The 20887-nt window shown below is 48.1% G+C and overlaps 1 protein-coding gene across 4 annotated transcripts in view; it reads right to left on the minus strand.

The window, feature by feature from the left end:
• The window catches only part of SYNDIG1L (synapse differentiation inducing 1 like), a 99135-nt gene that overhangs the window by 24097 nt on the left and 54151 nt on the right, over positions 1-20887 (minus strand). Inside the window, exon 1 of one of the 4 annotated variants that reach the window (XM_050955754.1) lies at positions 16368-16801. The exons of the other annotated variants lie outside the window; for them this stretch is intronic. The gene's annotated coding sequence lies outside the window, so the exon portion shown is untranslated. Of the gene's footprint in view, positions 1-16367; positions 16802-20887 lie in introns of those variants that run through there. 4 annotated transcript variants of the gene reach the window in all.

Raw genomic sequence — 20887 nt, forward strand, 5'->3', positions numbered from 1 at the left:
GCGTGAGCAAAAGAAATCGTTTACAGGAGGGATCAGAAGGAGCAGAGACCAGCCATTCAGTCACATGGGTGTGTGGAAAGCTGTCCCAAGTGGAGGAGGCAGCATGAGAAAAGGGGCCAGGTCAAGTGTGAGCAAGAGACAAAAGGAGCCTTAAAGTGAGAGCAGTAAGCTCAGAGTAGTGTATGGTGGGGGAAGGTAAGGTAGAAATGAATGCCGTGATGTAGGCAGTGGTGAGATTACGTACGGCCTTGAAGAGAACGAGGAGCTTGAACTTGATGCAAAAGGAAAGGAAGCCAGGGAAAGGATGCAAAGTGGAAGGAGACATCATCAGAGCAGCAAGGGAGAAAGCTGGTCAGAGCAGCATATGGATGAAAGGGATGGAGTCTGTGGGAGACACAGGGAGAGGGAAGTGTAATCCAAACAACCTATGAGCCAGGTGTGTACAACGGCTCTAACAAGCAGGATGACAAGAGGAGATTTTAGAGCTATTATAAGGGAAGGATTTACAGGAGGAGAAGGTGACACAGACTGTGGACCTGGCTAATGGGCATGATACAGGGTGTCTGTGATGAAGAACAGCTAATGCACAGCCGTGAAGCAACTTGTTTGAGAGAGCTGGAAAGGAGTAAATATGATGTTTGTTCTGCTCTCCTAATAGGGGTAGAGTCAGCTGCCTCAGCGACGGGCTTCCAGAGCTGACAGAGACTAAATTGCTTTGATAATTGGGATACCGTGTGCTGCTTTTTCAGGGATTCGCTAGTCAAATTGGTCGATTTCCAGATGCAAATCAAATCTTCATTCTCACTTAGAAAAATGTTTCTCTGCAGAAACATTTCATCCAGACTACTTAGGACTGAAGCATGGCTCTTGATGGTGACAGCCAGAACATCAGCCCCCAATCCCTTCAGTGGCACTAGTCTGGCAGCTGCCTGAGAAACAGCATCACAGGGGGGAAGTCCATCAGGATTCCTTACATTCCCACACACCTCCCTCCCAGTTCCATAAAAACGTACCAACGCAAACCAGATGGGCTCTCGCAGAGATCAGGTTAGGGTGCACTTAGACAAAAGGGGCTTGGAACATGCTCAGTGGTTTGAGCATTGGCCTGCTAAACCCAGGATTGTAAGTTCAATCCTTAAGGGGGCCATTTGGGGATTGGTTCTGCTTTGAGCAAGGGGTTGGACTAGATGATCTCCTGAGGTCCCTTCCAACCCTAATAATCTATGATTCTGCGCTGGGTAAGTTAACATGCTACATGTATATATAAGAGGTCCACATTTCGACTGTCTCCTGCTTTCCCCCATCATTTCTACATTGCCTGTACTCCTGGAATGTGAGCTCCTTGGGGCCAAGAGCCTCTTCACATGTGTAGGCAGCACCTAGCACACAATGTGCAGCATCAGCACACAAAAAATAGATTTTCCTATGAAATCCATGGACCGGATACTTTTCTATCTGGCCACTAGATGTCTCAGGCGCTCTACAGAGAATGGTGCATTTATCTGAAGGTAAAGAGTTGATTCCCAATCAGGTACCAGGCATGGATAGTTTAGAATGGTTCTCAGCCAGGGGTATGTGTATCTCTGAGGTACTCAGAGGTCTTCCAGGGGGTACTTAATTCATCTAGGGGAGTGTCTTTCAACCTGGGAGTTGCAGCCCACAGAGGGGTCATGAGGTGTGTTCCCTCTAAGGTGCATGCCTGTGCGGCTACACAGGAGGCCATCAAGGGTTGTGCACCAGCTGTGCACACGGGTGAGCGTGGAGGATGTGTAGGGTGGGTGAGGGCAGTTGGATGAGGTGAGGGTTGGTGATGGTGACTTGGGGGAGCTTGGGGTGTGCAGGGCTACGGTGGGGAGAAGGGGCTCCCTCAGCAACACTGGACAATTTATTATTAAACATTGCAATTTATATTAAACTCTGAGCTGATCTTGGAGTTTACATTATTTATCAGCTTTGAAAACTGCTGCAGCTCCCACAACCAGACAATAGAAAACGACACATTATTTTTCTTACTCTAGTACAATTGAGCTGAAATGTAAAATAACTTTTAAAAATAGCCAATGTGTTTACAGAAATACATTGTTACTTTCATTGAGAAAAATTACCTGACCTCTGTGCTCTTGGGGACCAGACTACTTGGTCATAAAGCTACGATGAGAGAAATAATAGTATTAGTACAAGCTCTCCGTTTGTAGAAAGGAGCTGATGATATTTACCTGCTTCAAAATAGTTAGTGTGTGGCTAAATTAATTCAAATATATAAACTTATCTGATGGCCTCAGAAGGAAGAGGTGTAAATTATTAGTAGTTTTATTATTACTCCTCTGTTAACTATTTTGGGGGGGGTGTATGGCTTGGATGGTTCAGGAAACTAATGGGATATGAAACCTTTAGTTAATGAGAATCCAAAGCAATAAACTGATATTACTAAAATAGCTTTATATTAATATTATGGTAATGTATTATGTATCGTTTGTGTTTATACTTCCTTCCCTTTTCCTTCCCTCCTTTTTTCCCCTTCCATTAACTGTATATTTTGGTGTATCTTATTCCCCCTGCCATACATCTGCTCACACTCACATCCCCGCACACCCACATATCCATTCACACACACTGTCCCTCAGGCCTATCAGAGGCACTTACTCCACTTCTGGGGATGTCTTTCCGATGCTGCAGGGGCGGAGGGAAGAGGATATTTCTTGTCTCTATCAGAGAAGGGGCTGCTGTAGAAAGGTCCTTTCCTTTTCTCCTTGCTAGATCTTTAGGCTTAGGGCACTGGTCTGCACTGCACTCAGTTTACTGTGCTTAGTTTAGTCTTAGCCCAGGTGGTGAGCTGAGTTACAATCAGCCATTCAACATGGGTTCAGATGGAGAAGGGGACAAAGGGGAGGGAGCTGCAGTTGGAAGTGGGGGAAAGGGGGGAACAGGGTTGGTCAGTAGTTGCTCTGAGGACAGGCACAGGGAAGAGAAGGCACTAGAATCCTGGGAAGGGCAGAGGAAGGTGCAGAAAGGAAAGTAATTGTTTATATTTGTCTCCCACCTGCCATAGGTAGCAGCAGGGTCTCTCCATAGAGCACTGCTTGCTCAGGTGACAGGGGGTATTTTTATTCATATAAACATGTAATCCTTTTATGAATGCTTATAAATGCTTGTGTACAGTATATCTATTGGCAGTGAGTTCCACCAGTCAATTGTTCATTATGTTAAAATGTTTCCTTTTATCAGTTCTAGATGTGTTGCTTTTCATTTTGATTGAATGCCACCTTGTTCTTGTATTAAGAGAGGGCAAAACTGGAGTTCCCAATTTACCTTCTCTATCCCATTCATTATTTTATGCAACTCTATTATATCCCTTCTTACCTATGCGCACTCTAATCTAAATAGTACTAATCTTTCCTCATGTGGAAGTTTTTCCATGACTTTCCCACATAATCCAATGAAGTCACAATGGCTCCCAGATCTCAGCATTACCTCGATATTGGTGCTGCACGTAAAAAAATTCATTTCACACACGGATGGAGAAAATTAGAGGGAATATTGGTCATGGGATGGGGTTAGGGGGTTGCAAGTGCAGGGCTGGCATGAGGGGGTGGCAAGCAGGGTAGTTGCCTGGGCCCCATGAAGCTAAGTTACATGCTTCAGCCCCAGGTGGCGGGGTTTTGGCTTCAGACAAGACTCACAAGTGAAAAACAGATTCAAGCATCACACTGAAATGTACGTACAACATTTATATTCCAACTGATTTATTTTATAATTATATGGTCAAAATGAGAGTAAGCAGTTTTTCAGTACGAGTGTGCTGTGATACCAATGGGAGGGACCTCAGACCCCTAGCTCTCTTGACTTGATCCAGTGGTGTCGATGGATAGTGGAAATCCATCCTAGCTACTTTGAGTGCTTCCTCACTGGCTGCCTTCTTTGTTAACAATGACAGTTCCCAGTGCTCAATCTTCTTGTTTCTTGTCATAATGATCTGACATTTCTTTAGGGCTTTTCATCCAGAAGGATCACAAAGCATTTTGCAAATGTAACAAACTGATATACAGACTGCACACAGGGATCCTTTCATCTACCTTTGGGATGGAGCCACTTGAATTTACCTTTATTTTTGCAATATTTGTCCATTCTATTTACAAATCAACGCATCTGAGTGCCATGCACTACAGGCTCGTATGGCAATTAGCCAGTGATTCGGCTACACTTATTATTGCCACTTCCAACTGGGAAGGTACAAACTGGAAAGGTCCTAGAAGATTGGAGAAAGACAAAAGTGGGACTGATCCTCAGAAAAAGCTGAGTGTGAATCCAGCAGTTACATGGATTCTGGTCTTGCTCACACTAGTTATTAATTACAGTAGCGCCTAAGGGCCACAATCAAGATCATGGCTCCATTGTGCTGGGCACTGCAGATACACATGGGAAGATATGGCCCATGCCCCAAAGAGCTTACTGTCTAGTTTAAGACAAAATGCAACAGACACAACAATTTGGTGTATCAAACAATCAAAGGGAAGGGTGAGGGAGGACGAGGGTAACAGTGGAAGAGGAACACATGGTTACATAGGCTACAGGTGCATAGTAGCATGTTTCCAGTCAGTGTGGTCTTTTAATTTATAAGACATAAATAAACTGGGCACCTACACTGGCCATTATCCACTGGTGATTTCCTGTGGGGATGGTGGCAAGGGTGGGGCTTGAGGAGGAGAGGGTAGTGGCCTTCTAGATCAGTTCTGTGTCCCATGCACAATGAAGAGACATGGAAGGAGGCACAATGGTGCTTGCGGGAGAAGCTAGAAATGGAGGCTGGTGTCACTGGTGGAGCAGAGTGGATGGGGAAGGCAACACACCAAGGTACAAATGCAGGTAAGCAGGGACAAGGGGAGCTGTGCTGGGCCTTACAGGGGAGGACAAGAAGCTTGAATGTGATGTGGTGGAGAAAGCAGAGCCAGCAGAGGGCAAGGCCCAAGAAGATGACCTTAGGAGCAACATCCTGAATGGACCCGAGGTCTGCAAAGAGGTGTTAGAGAGGCCGGAGAGCAAGAGGTTCCAGTAATGAAGTCAGGAAATAATGAGGGCCTGGTCAAGAGCTTTAGTAGTGCAGATTGTGATACTAGTCTAATTCTACTGGCTTCAGCGCAGCTACTCTGGATTTACACCAGAGCAGCCTCATTCCCCATAACTCTGCTTTCAATCCCTAATCAAATAATGGAACCAGGAATAAAAGGAAAAGTCTCTACCCCTAGAGGGCAATGTGAGCAATAAGCAACATTTGGGAGTGGGGGGGGGTGTAAAGAGCAAATCGTGTCAGATGCAACTGATTTTTTTTTTTAATTTGGAAGGGAACAACTGGCCGCTGATAATGCTCTTCTCAGAGGAGGGGAAGACCAAGGCATTGACTTCAGCACAGTGGAGTCTGGCGGAGGCTGTCATTCAAATTCTCAAGCCCTCTGAGGAATTAACCCATGAAAGAAGCTTAGGAGACACTTGAGTATCTGACATGGTGCTAGCTGTCAGGGCTCAGACATCCCATCTCAGCAATACAGCGCCAGACCAGAGAATCTGGGCCATGAAAAAAGGGAACTGTAACTTCTACAACAACTTGCAGCCATCCTCAGACTTCACAGCACGGAAACAGAGTAACAGGAGTGCAGGCCACGTGCTTCGAGTTCCCCTTGCTCACTCCTGAATCTCACCAAGAAAATCATGCCAGAGTTGCCATATATAGGCTGGCTGGCAAACAAACACCAGTAGAGAAGGTGAAAGAGAGATTGTCATTTAGTCCCCAAGAAAACCTGCTTGAAATTTCAAGCATGTACAGCTTCTGAGAACCAAACTTAGACTTATTGGATCCAGTGGCTATGAATATTTTCCAACAATGAGATAGCACTTGTCTTCACTGACCCCACTATTCCCCACCCAGGGGACCTGGCTGGGGATAGAAGTATAATGCAATCAGATTTTGTCATCCCATAAAGCTAGCTCTGCCTTTTCTTGGAGCTCTGTCAGGCTTTGGATGCTAAGGATGAAACAAGAGATATCAGCTGCTGCTTGAACATGCACAGAGGCTTGTGCTTGTGCACTATGATGTGCCTGTGGTTGATTTCATGTGCCAGTGGTTATGTTTCTGAATTCTCCACCATGCTTTTCAGCAGTTGCTCATGTTTGCTGTACTACAATATGCATTTAGTCTCATGGAGAGCTTTAGGAGTGCCAAGATCTCTGCCAAGATAGTCTTCCCAGCCTATGGCAACCCCCCTCTTTGGATTCATCCACTGGCTCACTGTTTTTCCATCACATCAATTTCAGTTTCTTGCCCTCACCTTCCAGAACCTTTACCACTCTGCCTTGCCTTCCTTATCCACTCTTCTCTCTCTTATCACACCACCTCTTTGGCTAGACACCAGCCTCACCAGCCCACTGGTCTACTTCTCTCCCAAACATCTCTGTGCCTTCTTCCACACTGCCCCCAATGCCCAGAATGCCCTAAACTGACCTGTAAAGCAGCCCGCTGCAGATTCCCTCCTCAAGATCTATTTCTACCAACCAATGATGGCTTCTGTGACACTGCACCCAATATTCGTCATAGTAATATTATTATAATATGGTTGTGGCATAATTATGATGCATTTTGTACAAGATAAGCCATGTGAGGTGTCATTGGAAAAGTTATGATTTGCTGAATATGATTATTCTATTTGTATGCACATCTCATTTTTGTATCCAAAGATATAAATATTGACTATCTATCTGTACTTCAAATGTAGTTACACCTGAGTAACCCCCTGCTTTCAGTCTAGATGGCTGGTTGGGAAGGGCCTAGTCAGGGCAATGACCCATTAGAGAAAACAATAGGAGAAGCTTATCTCCCACCTAGTGAGCCTTCCTGAGAACACTCCAGATAGCCTGTAAGTAATGGCTGCTATGACTCTACAAAGACATCTGACCAGCCCACATGATTCTGCACTCCATCTTGAGATGTCAATATTTTTCCACAAACCCGTCTGGGAACGAAGTTTTGAAACAAAGGGGTCCCGGCCTATGCTAAAGCTATATAAGGCATGGCATGACATCATCTGTGATTCTTCACTCCTCACACAAAAAGACTCCTGGTAATACCTGAGGAACAGAAACTGAACTGGGGGAAGTGCTGGACCCAGGCTAATGGTATTTCTAGCCTGTATATGAAACACCTGGGGATTCCAAGTTGCAAAGCAAGTGCAGCTTGTGCCTTAAGAATCTACAAGCCTGTACCATCAGTTAGGATGAGAATCTGCTATTCATGCTCATTCTGTTTAGTATATTAACCTCAGTTTGCATTTTTTTGTTTATTTGCTAGGTAATTTGCTTTGATCTGTTGGTTATCACTTAAAATATACCTTTTGTAGTTAATAAACTTGCTTTTGTTTTAATCTAAACTAGTGAGCTTTGACTGGAGTGCTTGGGGAAAATCTCTGCTTGGTACCACAGGTGTGCATTGTACTCTTCACATTAAGGGAGAGGCGGACCAGGTATTAAACCCATACAGTGGCCAGATTTGACCAGGGCAGGACAGATCTATTCTGTGGTCCCAGGCTGGGAAGCTGGTGGCTAGAGAGCCTGTGAGTAACTGCAGCTGGGCGTGTCCCTACCTGTGTGAATGATGGTGAAAGTGCAGGCTGGAGGGCTTTGCAGCTTGTCACAGCAGTACAGTGTGAAAGGGAACCCAGACTGGTAGGTCAGAGTGTTCAGTGGTACCTCAGTTCCAAGTGGCACCCTGGGGGGAACCCATCACAGCTTCGTAAAGGTGGGGCTGTCAGACATTGCTAGTGTTATTGGAAAACCCAGGAGGTGGGTGGGTGCAAGCCCGCCCACTTCTAAAGGCCCCTCCCCGACTGCTGGTATTTCTGCCTTCCTAGTGTGTGTTATACTCAGGGTAAGTCTACACTATGGGATTATTCCGATTTTACATAAACCGGTTTTATAAAACAGATCGTATAAAGTCAAGTGCACGCGGCCGCACTAAGCACATTAATTCGGTGGTGTGCGTCCATGGTCCGAGGCTAGCGTTGATTTCCGGAGCATTGCACTGAGGGTAGCTATTCCGTAGCTATCCCATAGTTCCCGCAGTCTCCCCCGCCCCTTAGAATTCTGGGTTGAGAGCCCAGGGGCTGATGGGGCAAAAATCATTGTCGTGGGTGGTTCTGGGTAAATGTCGTCAGTCATTCCTTCCTCCGGGAAAGCAATGGCAGACAATCATTTCGCGCCCTTTTTCCCTGGATTGCCCTGGCAGTCGCCGTAGCACGGCAACCATGGAGCCCATTCAGCTTTTTTTTTTTTTACAGTCACTGTATGTGTACTGGATGCCGCGGACAGAGGAGTTACTGCAGCGCTACACAGCAGCATTCATTTGCTTTTGCATGATAACAGAGACGGTTACCAATCATTCTGTACTGTCTGCTGCTGGTATAAACTGGCAATGAGATGACGGTTATCTGTCTTTCTGTACTGTCCACTGCTATCATGGGTACCCCTGGGTGAGATTGGCCGGGGAAGCAAAAGCAAAACTGGGAATGACTCCCCTTTATGGTTTCTAAAAATAGAGTCAGTCCTGCCTAGAATATGGGGCAAGTGTACTAGAGAACCAGTGTATCGGAGAGCACAGCTGCTCCGTGTCAGATCCCGCAAAAATGATGAGCTACATGCCATTCACGGGGGGTACCCCTGCAACAACCCCACCCATTGCTTCCCTCCTCCCCCAACCTTCCTGGACTACCGTGGCAGTATCCCCCACATTTGTGTCATGAAGTAATAAAGAATGCAGCAATAAGAAACAGTGACTTGTTAGTAAGATAAAATTAGGGGTTGTTATAAAATTGGATGGGTGGGGTTCTGTGGCCTGCCTTGTGCAGGAGGTCAGACTAGATGATCATATTGGTCCCTTCTGACCTATGAGTCTATGAGGGGGAGGCAGCCTCCCGGTGCTGTGACAATCCAGGCAGGACATTAAGCAGTGCGGAGGAGAGGAGCCCAGCGTCCCGCTGCTATAATAGTCCAGGCAGTACAGAATCTTTTCTTTACACAAGAAAGGGAGGGGGCTGATGGAGCTCAGCCCCTAGTTGCTATGATGAGGACGGTTACCAGCCATTCTGTACCATCTACTAGGAATGACCAGGAATTGTTCCTATTTTTACCCAGGCGCCCCCGGCCGACCTCACCTGAGGCAAGCCAGGAGCACTCACGGGCTGATGGTGATGACGGATATCAGTCATATTATACCGTCTGCCACCAGGGAGGGGAGAGGAGCGGATACTGCTCTTCACTGCTGCAGCATCGCGTCTACCAGTAGCATTCAGTAGACATAGGGTGACACTGAAAGAAGTCAAGAAACGAATTCTTTCCCTTTTCTTTCACGTGGGGAGGGGGGAATAAATTGACGATCTATTCCCTAAACCACGCCGGACAATGTGTTTGAACCTACAGGCATTGGGAGCTCAGCCAAGAATGCAAATAGTTTTCGGAGACTGCTGGGGACTGTGGGATAGCTGGAGTCCTCAGTACCCCCTCCCTCCCTCCCTCCCTCCCTCCCTCCATGAGCGTCCATTTGAGTCTCTGGCTTCCTGTTACGCTTGTCACGCAGCACTGTGTAGCCTGGAGATTTATTTTTTCAAACACTTTGGCATTTCATCTTCTGTAACAGAGCTCTGATAGAACAGATTTGTTTCCCCATACAGTGATCAGATCCAGTATCTCCCATACGGTCCATGCTGGAGCTCTTTTTAGATTTGGGACTGCATTGCCACCCGTGCTGATCAGAGCTCCACGCTGGGCAAACAGGAAATGAAAATCAAAATTTTGCGGGGCTTTTCCTGTTTACCTGGCCACTGCATCCGAGTTCAGATTGCTGTCCAGAGCGGTCACAGCGGTGCACCATGGGACACCGCCCGGAGGCCAATACCATTGATTTGCGGCCACACTAACCCTAATCCGATACGGTAATACTGATTTTAGCGCTACTCCTCTCGTCGGGGAGGAGTACAGAAACCGATTTAAAGAGCCCTTTATATCGATATAAAGGGCATCGTAGTGTGGACGGGTACAGCGTTAAATCGGTTTAACGCAGCTAAAATCGGTTTAAACACGTAGTGTAGACCAAGCCTCAGAATCCTATCCTGTTTCAAATTAGATGGTAAGAGCCTCAGTGCACAGATTATTACTGTCTTTGCATATCATGCTCAATGCAATGGGGCCCTGATTCTTATGTGGGCCTGTGGGTGCTACTACTAATGTATTTAAAGCCCTTACTCACTGTGCTTTACTGCCAGTACTAAGTATCTGCTATCACTTCAAAAACTAAGCCATATTTTGGATGCTGCACTTTTCTATTTCAGTTTTTCAAACTCAGAAGTATTTCTCACAGATGCAATAAGCTGGTGTAGCGAAGAAATGAATCATTCCATTAAAGTTCAGGTAAAGAATTCCTTGTTTGATACAAAGTGTGAGGCCTGTCTCATTACCCAGCTTAATAGCTGCAACCTGAAATTTTTTTAGCCTTGTTTTTAGTGTCTGATGTTTCCACCTGGACTAGTCAGATGGCGATTTGCCCTCTGTCTTTAAGAAAGTTTGCCTCCAAATTGGCAGGAGCTTCTGGACTGAAGGAGCTTATTATGTTTTCAAGGATGACAGGAGAAATAACATCTGCTTCAGGCTTTTAAACTAAACTACTTTTGCTCTCCTTGCAACGCCCATGGGAAGAGGGAAGTATGGGAACTTCAACAACGTAGAGTCTTATGGCTTATAGTCACAAAGACTCTTGCAATGTGGCTGGGAGGGAGAAGAGATCCCTGCCCAGAGAACGCCTAACCCTGGTAGAAAGGCCACACATGCCAGCCTATAAAAACCCCAATGCACAGCAAATGAATTGTTTAAAGATAAGATGAGGGGGGAGATTTTCAAAATCACAGAAGGCTCGACGGGCCCCCCAAATCTCCTTGAACATCGATAACAGTTTGGCATCTAAAGCCCCTTTGCAAATCTTTTCTGATATGTCTGGGCTTGGCCTGGCGCTCAGTTCTATTCAGAGAAACCACAGTGCTGCAGTGACTGTGTAAAGCCCAGCATTCCCCTCCAGTGCTTAAAGTGTGTGTGGTGGATGGGGGAGCTCTGTTTAGGGGTCATGGACCCAGCAACAAAAGAAAAGAAAATTCAAATTAAAAACCAAGCCCAGTTTCCGAGGGGCGCACTTGAGGCTCTGTCTTACCACGGCCATGACTCCCAGATGATAGCACTGAGTCTCTCACACTCAGTCTGAAGTCTGGAGCAACAGTAGCTGGGGAGGGGAAAAGGGATTCAATATTCCCCCAAGCCCTTCCTCAACCCTGTTCATTTCCAGCCCCAGGCACAGGTTGTTCTAGACAAAAAGATCCAACACAAAGGCGCTCCCTCTCTTTCCCTCGCCTCCTGCCTTTGCCAGCAGCTGGAGGGATTGTACTCAGCAACAGGGCCGTGTGTCAGGGGAGAGGCAGGTGTGATGGCAAGGAGGCAGATGATGGCAGTGGATGCCATGTAGGGATTTTTTAAATGGAGCCCTCACACTGTGCCAGTGCCTCGCTGAACAGGGTTATCAATGCCTTTGTCCTTCCCTTCTCCTTTTGGTCTGTCCCCCCAAGCTGGAGATATACACATGCTAGGTCTGATTGAGCTAGCATGGTTATATCTACTGGAGGTGGAATTTACCCCACTGGTCTGTTTTTCATTCTCTCCTTGTCATGTCCCATCTGGATTTAGATCGGTAGGTCTTGGAGGCAGGGGCTCGGCCTGTCAGTGTTTCATGAAGTGCCACGCACACTTTTAGGTGCTTTAAAAATAAACAATCACCACTGGAATTTTATACTGTGCACCATATAATTGGACCTGAAAAACCAGTTCAGCCTGGCTTGGGTCTGATATAGCCACCTGGACTAAGAACCTGCCAAGGGCCTGGAAACAAAGGATGAAGACAAACAGCAAGGAATGGACGGGGGAGTGGGCTGTAGGGCTAATATTGGGTCTGGTCTGATTTAGCATCTCTATTAGTGATCTGGAATGGGGTGGTTAATGATGTTCACAGATGATATTAAGAAGGAGCTACATAAGCACACTTCTCTGTCCTCAGTGGGGTATCTACCCTACTGAGCACTCATGTGTCTAAAGGTACCTAGTGCTTCATGAATAAGGTTAAGATTTAGTCACAGTATTTTTGGTAAAAGTCACAGACAGGTCACCAACAATAAATAAAAATTCACAACCTGTAACCTGTCTGCGACTTTTACCAAAAAAAAACCCCTAACTAAATCTTTACTTCTGGGGCCCGCTGCTCCAGTTGGTCCCTACTGCGGGGGGGAGGCTGCTCGAGTGCTGGGGTTTGACTGCCTCCCAGCCGCTGCTCCCAAAGACTGCTCTCCGGATGGCCTCTAGGCACCCCAAGACCGCTGCGCCAGCTGCCCTGGGACTGCTGCTGCTCGAGCAGTCCCCAGGTCACCCCGCAGGACCGCTGCTCAGGTGCTTTCCGAAGCCAACTGGCCCTGGGCCTCCCAAGCAATGGCTGGTGCGGCTGTTCCCAGGGACCACTGGAGCAGCTGGCACCCCTGCCGATGTCTCCAATTTCTCCTGTAACAACATCCTCTGGGATCTGTTGAGATCCTGGGCAGTAAGCAGGGTTTATGGTGCAGCCCACTTGACTGCTGGGTGGGGAGAGGGGTGAAAACTTCTCGAAGGAACAACTGGGGAGAAATGCCACTGAAATTTCTTCCCTTTGTCCTCTCTTGAGTCCTGAAGCGCTTGGGCACAGGGAGACTGGGTCTCAGACTCTGTAACGCAGTTAGCATCTTTTGGATGCTGGGGCTTGAATCCAGCAAAGCACTTAAACAGCTGCATAACCCTCAGCATGTAAGTAGCCCCATATAAATCAATGCATACTACTCATGAGCTTACTGCAGTGGTCCCCAAACTGTGGGGTGTGCCCCCCTAAGGGGGCATGGAGGAACATTCGGGGGGCATAGGTATGGAGGAACATTCGGGGGGCATAGGCATGGCCCAGGCCAGCACCCCAGGTGGGAGCCTCACTCAGCCCCACTCTGGCAGCAGAGCTGGGGGCAACAGCCCCATTCCTGGTCACAGCCCCAGCTGCAGCTCTGGTCCCAGCCCTGACTGTGGCCTCGCTCCAGGCCATGGCTCTGCTCCTGGCTGTTGCCCCCAGCTTCAGGCCCCAACCGGGGCCCCAGCTGCAATGCTGGTCCCAGCCCCAACCAACCATGGCCCCATTCCCAGCCATGGCTGCACTCCTGGTTCCTGCTCCCCACTGAAGCTCCCTGGGAGGCACAGACCAGGTAAGTAGGGGGCAAAAGTGACAAAGTTTGGGGACCACTGGCTTAATGATATGCATATACCGTACCGGCTCAGAGTCTCTCTGCCTCTCCCTCAATACATAATGAAAGTCCTCACATACTCTTCCTCCCCCCTGTGAGGTGAGTCAGTATTATCCACATTTTACAGATGGGGAAACTGATGCATGGAGACATTTTATTGACTTGCTCAAGATCACACAGCAAGTCAGTGGCAGAGATGGAACTTGAATCTGCATCTTCTGCTTGCTAGTCCCATGCTGAAGCTACAAAAGAAGCTGCCACTTGGGGTTAGAAAGGTTAGAAAAACAGGCAGAAAAATAGCAACATAAGGGCAGGTTTACACTTAAAATGCTGCATTGGTGCAGCTGTGCCACTGTAGTGCTTGCATGAAGATGCTCCTATACACAGAGCTCTCAGAGAGCTCTCCTATCGGCGTAGTTAGAGGCAGGAGCTCCAACAATGGGAGAAGCTCTCCCATCGACATAGTGCTGTCTACACAGGGGGTTAAGGTCAGTGTAACTACACTGCTCAGGGGTGTGCAGCAAAATAGTTATACTAGCATAGGTCTGTATGCAGACCTGGCCTAAGGTTCAGTTTGGGAAAGTTTGTATTACGCCTGGGGACAATAACCCCAAACACCATTATCAGCGGGAGGGACAGCTGAGACCAGGAATGGCTGAGAGAGATTTGGTGGGGAAAGTGGGCATCAAATACCACACTGCAAAGGACTGTGTTCTAACAAAAAGGTCAATTCAGTTTGGTGCCATACACTCCAAGGTTGAATGCCCCGGAGCAGGGAGGGGAAGGTGGCTCTGGTGCCACCATTCTGGGTTACCACATTCAATTCTCGGCATCCCGTTACAGAGGGAGCTTGACGAATTGGAAAGAGTCCAGAAAAAAAAAGCAATGAAAATGACAGAGGACAGGAGAGAAAAGCCTCGGGCAGGAGAGATTAAAGGAGCAGAACACCAGCGTGCTAGCAGCTGGCAAATGTCGGAAGGGTGTACACGCCAAGGTGAGGGACGGCTTGTTTAGGGTAATACACAGGGATGTACCTAGGTGTAATGAGATGGAAACAGTGAGATCATTTGGGCTGAATATAAGAAAACACCTACTGAACAGCAACCTAAACCTAATTTCCCTCTCCTGTTACTCACAACCTCTTGTCAACTGTCTGAAATGGGCCACTCTCATTACCACTTCAAAAGTTATTTATCCTGCTGTCAATTAAATTGTCTCATTAGACAGACCTCACACTTGGTAAGGCAAATCACATCTTTTCAGGTATTTATATCTGCTCCTGTATCTTCCACTCCATGCATCTGATGAAGTGGGTTCTAGCCCACAAAAGCTTATGCCTAAATGAATTTGTTAGTCTCTAAGGTGCCACAAGGACGCCTCATTGTTTTTTCCTCTTGGGTTGGGAGATCATCTCCTAAGGGATGAGGGGTAGCTCCATCCCTTGGACATTTGGCGTTAGTGAACAGCCAGTACGGAATGACCCAGCCCAGGAGATGGGCAAGGTGAGCTAACTGGGCTTCCCTCTCCAGCTTCCAAGATTCCAATCTCACAATTCAGGCAGTGTTTCCTCTTCACCCTGGGGAAGCTGCCTGACAGCCTCACAGTTTAACCCTTCCTGGGCAGTGTCTGATTTTCATCAAAAGGAGACGGGTCACACCAGAATGCTGGGCCAGCCTGACAAAGAGCATCCCAGTTGGGCAGTGCTGACCCTTTACCAGGCTAGGCACAGGGGGCATAGGAAAGAAAGATAGTATGAAAGGGAGATTCACAGCAGGGCCTGAGTGTGCCTGACTCCTCTCCCCTAGGAGTACTGAAGTCTGAAGGTTAGGAGGGGACAGGGAGGGACAAAGCTCTGAGGACTTCCAAAGCAGGGAAGTGGGCTGAACAGACTGAGGATCCCAAACAGGAGCTGCAGCAACCTACTTGCTCTCCAGTAGCCTGTTTACTCCCTGGCTCTGGTGAAGAGGCAGGGAATCAGAATGAAGAGTGTTTAGCTTCCAAATGCTGCAGATCTACCAGCTATTTCCATTGCACTGGAAACTTTTGCTAGATAAATATAATGACACCCTTTTTGATGGGCTAATTCCTCCCGCTGCCAAGTTGGGAAGTAGCCATCTATGATCCTCTTGAGACAAAGTGGATTTTCCTGTGACAGTCTCAGCCAGCCTCACACCTGCCTCCACTTATTATCTGTATTATTTACATAGCATCATTGTTTTCCCTTCAGGTCCCTTTGGGGGGAGAAGTTTTTGGTGGCAGATGCTGTGCTCATTCAGAGGAAATCTAGTTTTCGGAAGCTAAGCAAATAGGTTCATAATGGGGGACTGAATAGAATAGCAGGGGTTTCTATACCACCTGGAGCAGCCTAGGAGAATGAATTACAAGCCAGGCACTGGTCAGATACCAAAGACACTTTCCTTCCACACTAGCCCTTTGAAACTCTAAACGCACAGCTCCTTTCCCACAGACACTGCTCAAGAGCTGATAGGACCTTGCAAACCTGGACTGAAAAGGGGAAACCTTCTACTTGTACGCGCATACAAGTAGAAGGTATTGTTATTGGCACAATTAACCAAAATGACTAATTGCCTCTTCTATTTTATTTAGCTTTTTATAGATCTTCCAGGAATCTCAGCATTTTCCAGTGATGCCTTGAGCGACATGACTAGCATCTATCATGCATAGTTTGATTATTAGTTCTCTTTAGCCACACTGTAATTACAGATCCCCAAATTTTAGCAGGGGGCTGAGTTGCAAGGGAAAGTCCACAGAGCCCTTCTCTCTGTGGCCGCCTCAGATTTTCAGACCCACCTGAAGTGGCTCTGCAATTTCTCTGAAATATTTGGCATCAAAAATCTTTTGCTAAATCCTAACCAGCTCCTGCCCCTCCTAGAAACAACTATCCATTAATCCTGCCCTGGCTGCTATTGTCTGATCAAAGCAGGAAAGTAACCTGAATAAGAAAAGTCCAGGGATGCTCCTTACCTGAGTGATGAACAGTGTCTCACCCACTAAGTTGGAGAGAAGGTAACAGAAGTAAACCTGATCCAGGCATAATGCTGGCTAGGAACAGCCCTTCACCTGGGATGATTCCAGCCTCTTCCTTTCAGGATGGATTCTTGAGCTGCTTTGCTTGGAAGCCTTAGGTAGTCAGTGACAGCACCAGGTATAGCACTGGGGACCACTCCTCAGCACAGCCGGAGACAGCACTGGAAATGTGCATCAGCATAGCCAGACACAGCACTGGAGATGTGCATCAGCACAGCCCTCTAGCTGCAGCAAAACCCTACTTCACATTTGTGTCAAGAGAGCCCAGCGTTCACTCACTCTCTAGCACTCCAGCTGCGGTGTGATCAGCGGCAAACATTCCCAAAGGAGAGCTGTACGTTGCCTGATGATTTCCCACGTTTGTCCTGCAAATTCAGCTAAGGACTCGTAAATGCTGCCTTTTTTCCATTCTCTTTCTTTTTGCTGCCTTTCTCTCGGCACTGCTACTCCCTCTGCAGTTCCTGCAAACACCCCGGGAAGGAAAGACATAGGGCTGAACAGCAGAATTTCAAGAAAGAGACAAACTGGGTCCCTCTGTGACAGTGCTATGGGTTGAGGAGGCCCAGCACTGCTATGGGTCTCACTGGGACAGCCAGTGTGCTCTCTGCTCCAGTAGGACACGGCTGCCTCAGTCCATCTGGGAATCCTGGAGCCAGAGTTCGACTGTTTATTTTTGTGGGATGGAAAAGCTGAGCTTCTCCTTTATCTGGGATTTCTTTCTTAAGGCACAGCGTTTGTATAAAATAAAAACTGAAGGGCCTGATTCAGATCTACCTCAGAGTTGCACCAGGGTAAAACCATGTGAGTTCAATGGGGTTAATCCTGATCTACACCAGCATGAAATGAGATCAGAGCGAAGCCTCAACAGCCTACTCCCAGTGATGAGCTGCCAAAATCTTAACCGGTTCCCTACAAAAAGTTCTGATTGGGGGGGCGGGGAGAAGAGCGAGTGAGGGGCTGGGGGGAGACATACTCGTAGGGCCCCTGCAGGGCCTGGGGCAAATTGCCCCATCTCCCCTCCCCTTACCTTGCGGGCAGCTCAAAGCAGCAGGACAACTCAGAAGCTCAGCTGAGCTGCCCAGCTGCTGGCCACGCTGCAGCTTGAGGGGTGTAAGGGAAAGGAGGTGGGGCCGGGGGAGACATCCTCGTGAGGCCAAGGGCCTGGGGAAAATTGCCCCACTTGCCCCCTGCGGCCCTGGAGCTCACAGCCCCCCCACCCCCTCTTACCTTGCCGGCAGCCTGGAGCTCAGCAGAACTGCCCAGCTGCTGGCCATGCTGTGGTTCTGCGGGGTGGAGGAAGCGGGGGAGGGCCTGGGGGCCTCTGCAGAGCCCAGGCCGATTGCCCTACTTGTCCCCTCCCCTTCCCTCTGGCCAGCCCTGGAGCTTGCAGCAGCCCTCCCCACACACCTTGCCGGGCAGCTCAAAAAGCGGCAGCAGGATGACTCCCAAGCTCAGCTGAGCTGCCCAGCTAGTGCTGGCGGCCACGGTGCAGCTGGGGGGAAGTGGGGGAGAGGCCGGGAGAGCCTCAGCCTCCCCAGCTGGGAATCCTGGGAGCAACAGGATGGTCCGGTCCACGGACCAGAGTTCTTTGCCCACCCCCTGGCCCTTTAACAACCAGTTCTCCACGGAGGTCTAATTTTAGCAGCCAGTTCTTGGGAACCGGTGGGAACCGGTTCCAGCTCAACACTGCCTACTCCCATAAGCCCTATCCATTCTCACCCTGCACACTAAAGAGCTCATACAGCTCCCCAACCCTCCAACTCCTTCCTCACTCCCCCCACAACTCCTCTACTCCCCCCAAACAGCTCCCCGGGCCTCTCCCAATACCCCTAAACTGCTTCCCTACTGCTCCCCTCACACTCGCAAACTGCATCCCCTGCTATGACCACAACCCACTCAAACCTCCTAAAGCCTCACCCATACTATGCTCTGGCATCCCCAAACAGGTTCCATGCTGCACCCTAACCTTTCCCCTGTCATGACCCCAGCAGCACTAGGTCACTGCCCTGCCATACATCTGTGCCGCCATCAGCCCCAAGTGTTCCTGTGCCGTTACCCCAAGTCTTCTCCTCAAATCCTCACAGTGCTCCCATGCTACATTCCTGGCCCCCTCAAACCACTTCATCCCTACATGGTTTCCATAGCATGATCCCCTCCCCCACGGAAGCCATCTCCCCGCTACTATACCCCAACATGCTCAAGAATATCCAGTTATCACTGGCAGTGCTAACATACATTTAGGAAAGGCTAATAAGCCTCATGTTGGGTGCTTCAGCCAATCTCCAGCTGTTAGAGATAAGTGTGAGAGCTAACGGGGGAGGGGGGGGACAGGTTTTATCCCACAGGTGCCTACTTCAGGGTTCTTACACTTTCCTGGGAAGCATCTGGTACTGGCTGCTGTCAGAGACAGGATATTGGGCCTTTGCTCTGATCCAGTCTGGCAATTCCTATGTTCAAAGCATACCAGTGTCATGCTGCATACCCACATGCCCACAGTGGTTCTATGCAACCCCCAAAGCCAAACTGCCCTGATCCCACATCTCCATGAGGCCTCTCTGCCCAATGCCATGGCCCTAGCCAGGCTAAAGCTGTGATTTCTCAGCAGGATTTTTCTTTCCTGTAAATGCTCAGAGTGGGGTCTGGCCTAACTTCTATCACTATGTGATTTCTGCTTCCCATGTACTCCACGAGCGGCTGGCAGGTTATTTCAAATGTATAGACATTTCTGATGGCCTAGCTCCCATGTGCCACCAGAGTTCTGACTGGGAGAATGAGAATGAGAGAATCTGTTCTGCTCACACTTTGGAGGCTTGTTTCTGGGTACATCTACACTGCAATTAGCCACCCACAGCTGGGTCATGCCAGCTGACTCAGGCTCGTGGTGCTGAGGCTAAGGGACTGTATAACTGCAGTGTAGACATTCAGGCTCAGCCTCTAGGACTCTCAAACCTCACAGGGGCCCAGAGTTGCTACTAATAACAATGTAACACCCCCATATAGAATGGTTCCCCATGGCCAGATCCCACCCAGCACCAGGCAGTGTCAGTAGTTGATTCTTAAGAGCAAAGCTCAGATGGGCTCAAAGCAAAACCCTACATACAGGCACCCCTGGATTTGAGGGAAATTTGTAATCCAAACCTGGATCCAAATTCAGAATTGGTGGCAGGCCTCCAGCCTGTAGCTGGCTGAACCAAAATGCAGGGTAACAATAAAACAAGGAGAAGGTGATGGTACTCTCCTTTTGCAGCTCTAGGAGCAATGAGGTTTGGTGGCAAATGCATTAGCCAGGTGAAAATCCTAGATAAAGATCCTAACTACAGGTCACCAGGAGCAGCTAGAATCTATGGGTACAGTTTCAGCTGGCACATGGCCGGAGACAGGGTGCCCACACTCCTGTTTGCCTTGGTTATCAAGCCACTTGCAGCAAGATTCAGGCAACATGTGCTGATTAAAGGTAAACAAAGAGGGCCTGTAAGGGACAAAGCCTTGTTATATTAGAACAACCCGTTGGCTTATATGGCAAGGCCTCGGGAAGAGCTCTCACAAACCTTTCCCAGTCTAAAGAAGTTTAAAGGACTCTGGGGTTCAACAGTAAATCACCACAAAAGCGAGCTCTTACTGTATGTCTCAGCAAAACCCCACTGCCCAAATCACCAGAGAGCCCCAAAGAAAAAGGTCGTCAGCCAGATGAAATACCTTGATCTACAGCTTGCTAATTCCCTTCAAACTAGTTTGAATTTACATGATGATAAGCTGCTGAAACGCACGCCAAAAAGGACTAGAAGGATGGACGGATGGGTAATCAAAACAGCAATATTACCAAAGTATAATCGTCTCTGCCACAGCAGCCCCATCAAAATCCCCACAAGCTGCTTTCGTCAATTCAATGGAGCCGCTCTCCTGCCCTTCATATGGGCCACACACAATCACCGGATTAAAATGCAGGCACTGTAATTACCCAGACAGGGTGGGGGATTAGCCCTCCCAAACTTCTACAAATACTACTTAGCAGCAGAGCTGCAGCTCTGTGTCCCCTGCTTTGACGATGATAAAGTGACATTAGCATCCTGAATCAAAGTCTCTGACCCAGGATGTCTCTTTGCTAGCTTACCACCATGACTATCTGATAACTTCTATGAATGCGGGTCAGGGTGCAGCTTTAAGAGAAAAGGGGAAAAGCACATGGAAATTCGTGGTCCAGTCTCTCACATGGCTACATGCAGAAGGACTGGATGACCTAATAAAAGTCAGGAAGAAAAAAAAAAAAAAAAGGAACCACATACAGTACAGAAACATTTTTCATGCAAGGAACAGAAAAGGAATTCAGAAAGGATTGAAGCAATAATGTGCAAAGTCTCTTGCTCTGCTGAGCCTCACTGTGGATATTTATAAGTCTAATGGGATGAATGAAATGGGCCCATTAGAAAAAAAAAAGTGTAAGAATAAGTGGTCCCCTG

The sequence above is a fragment of the Gopherus flavomarginatus genome, chromosome 5 (assembly GCF_025201925.1).
Source record: "Gopherus flavomarginatus isolate rGopFla2 chromosome 5, rGopFla2.mat.asm, whole genome shotgun sequence".
NCBI classification, from domain to species: domain Eukaryota; kingdom Metazoa; phylum Chordata; order Testudines; family Testudinidae; genus Gopherus; species Gopherus flavomarginatus.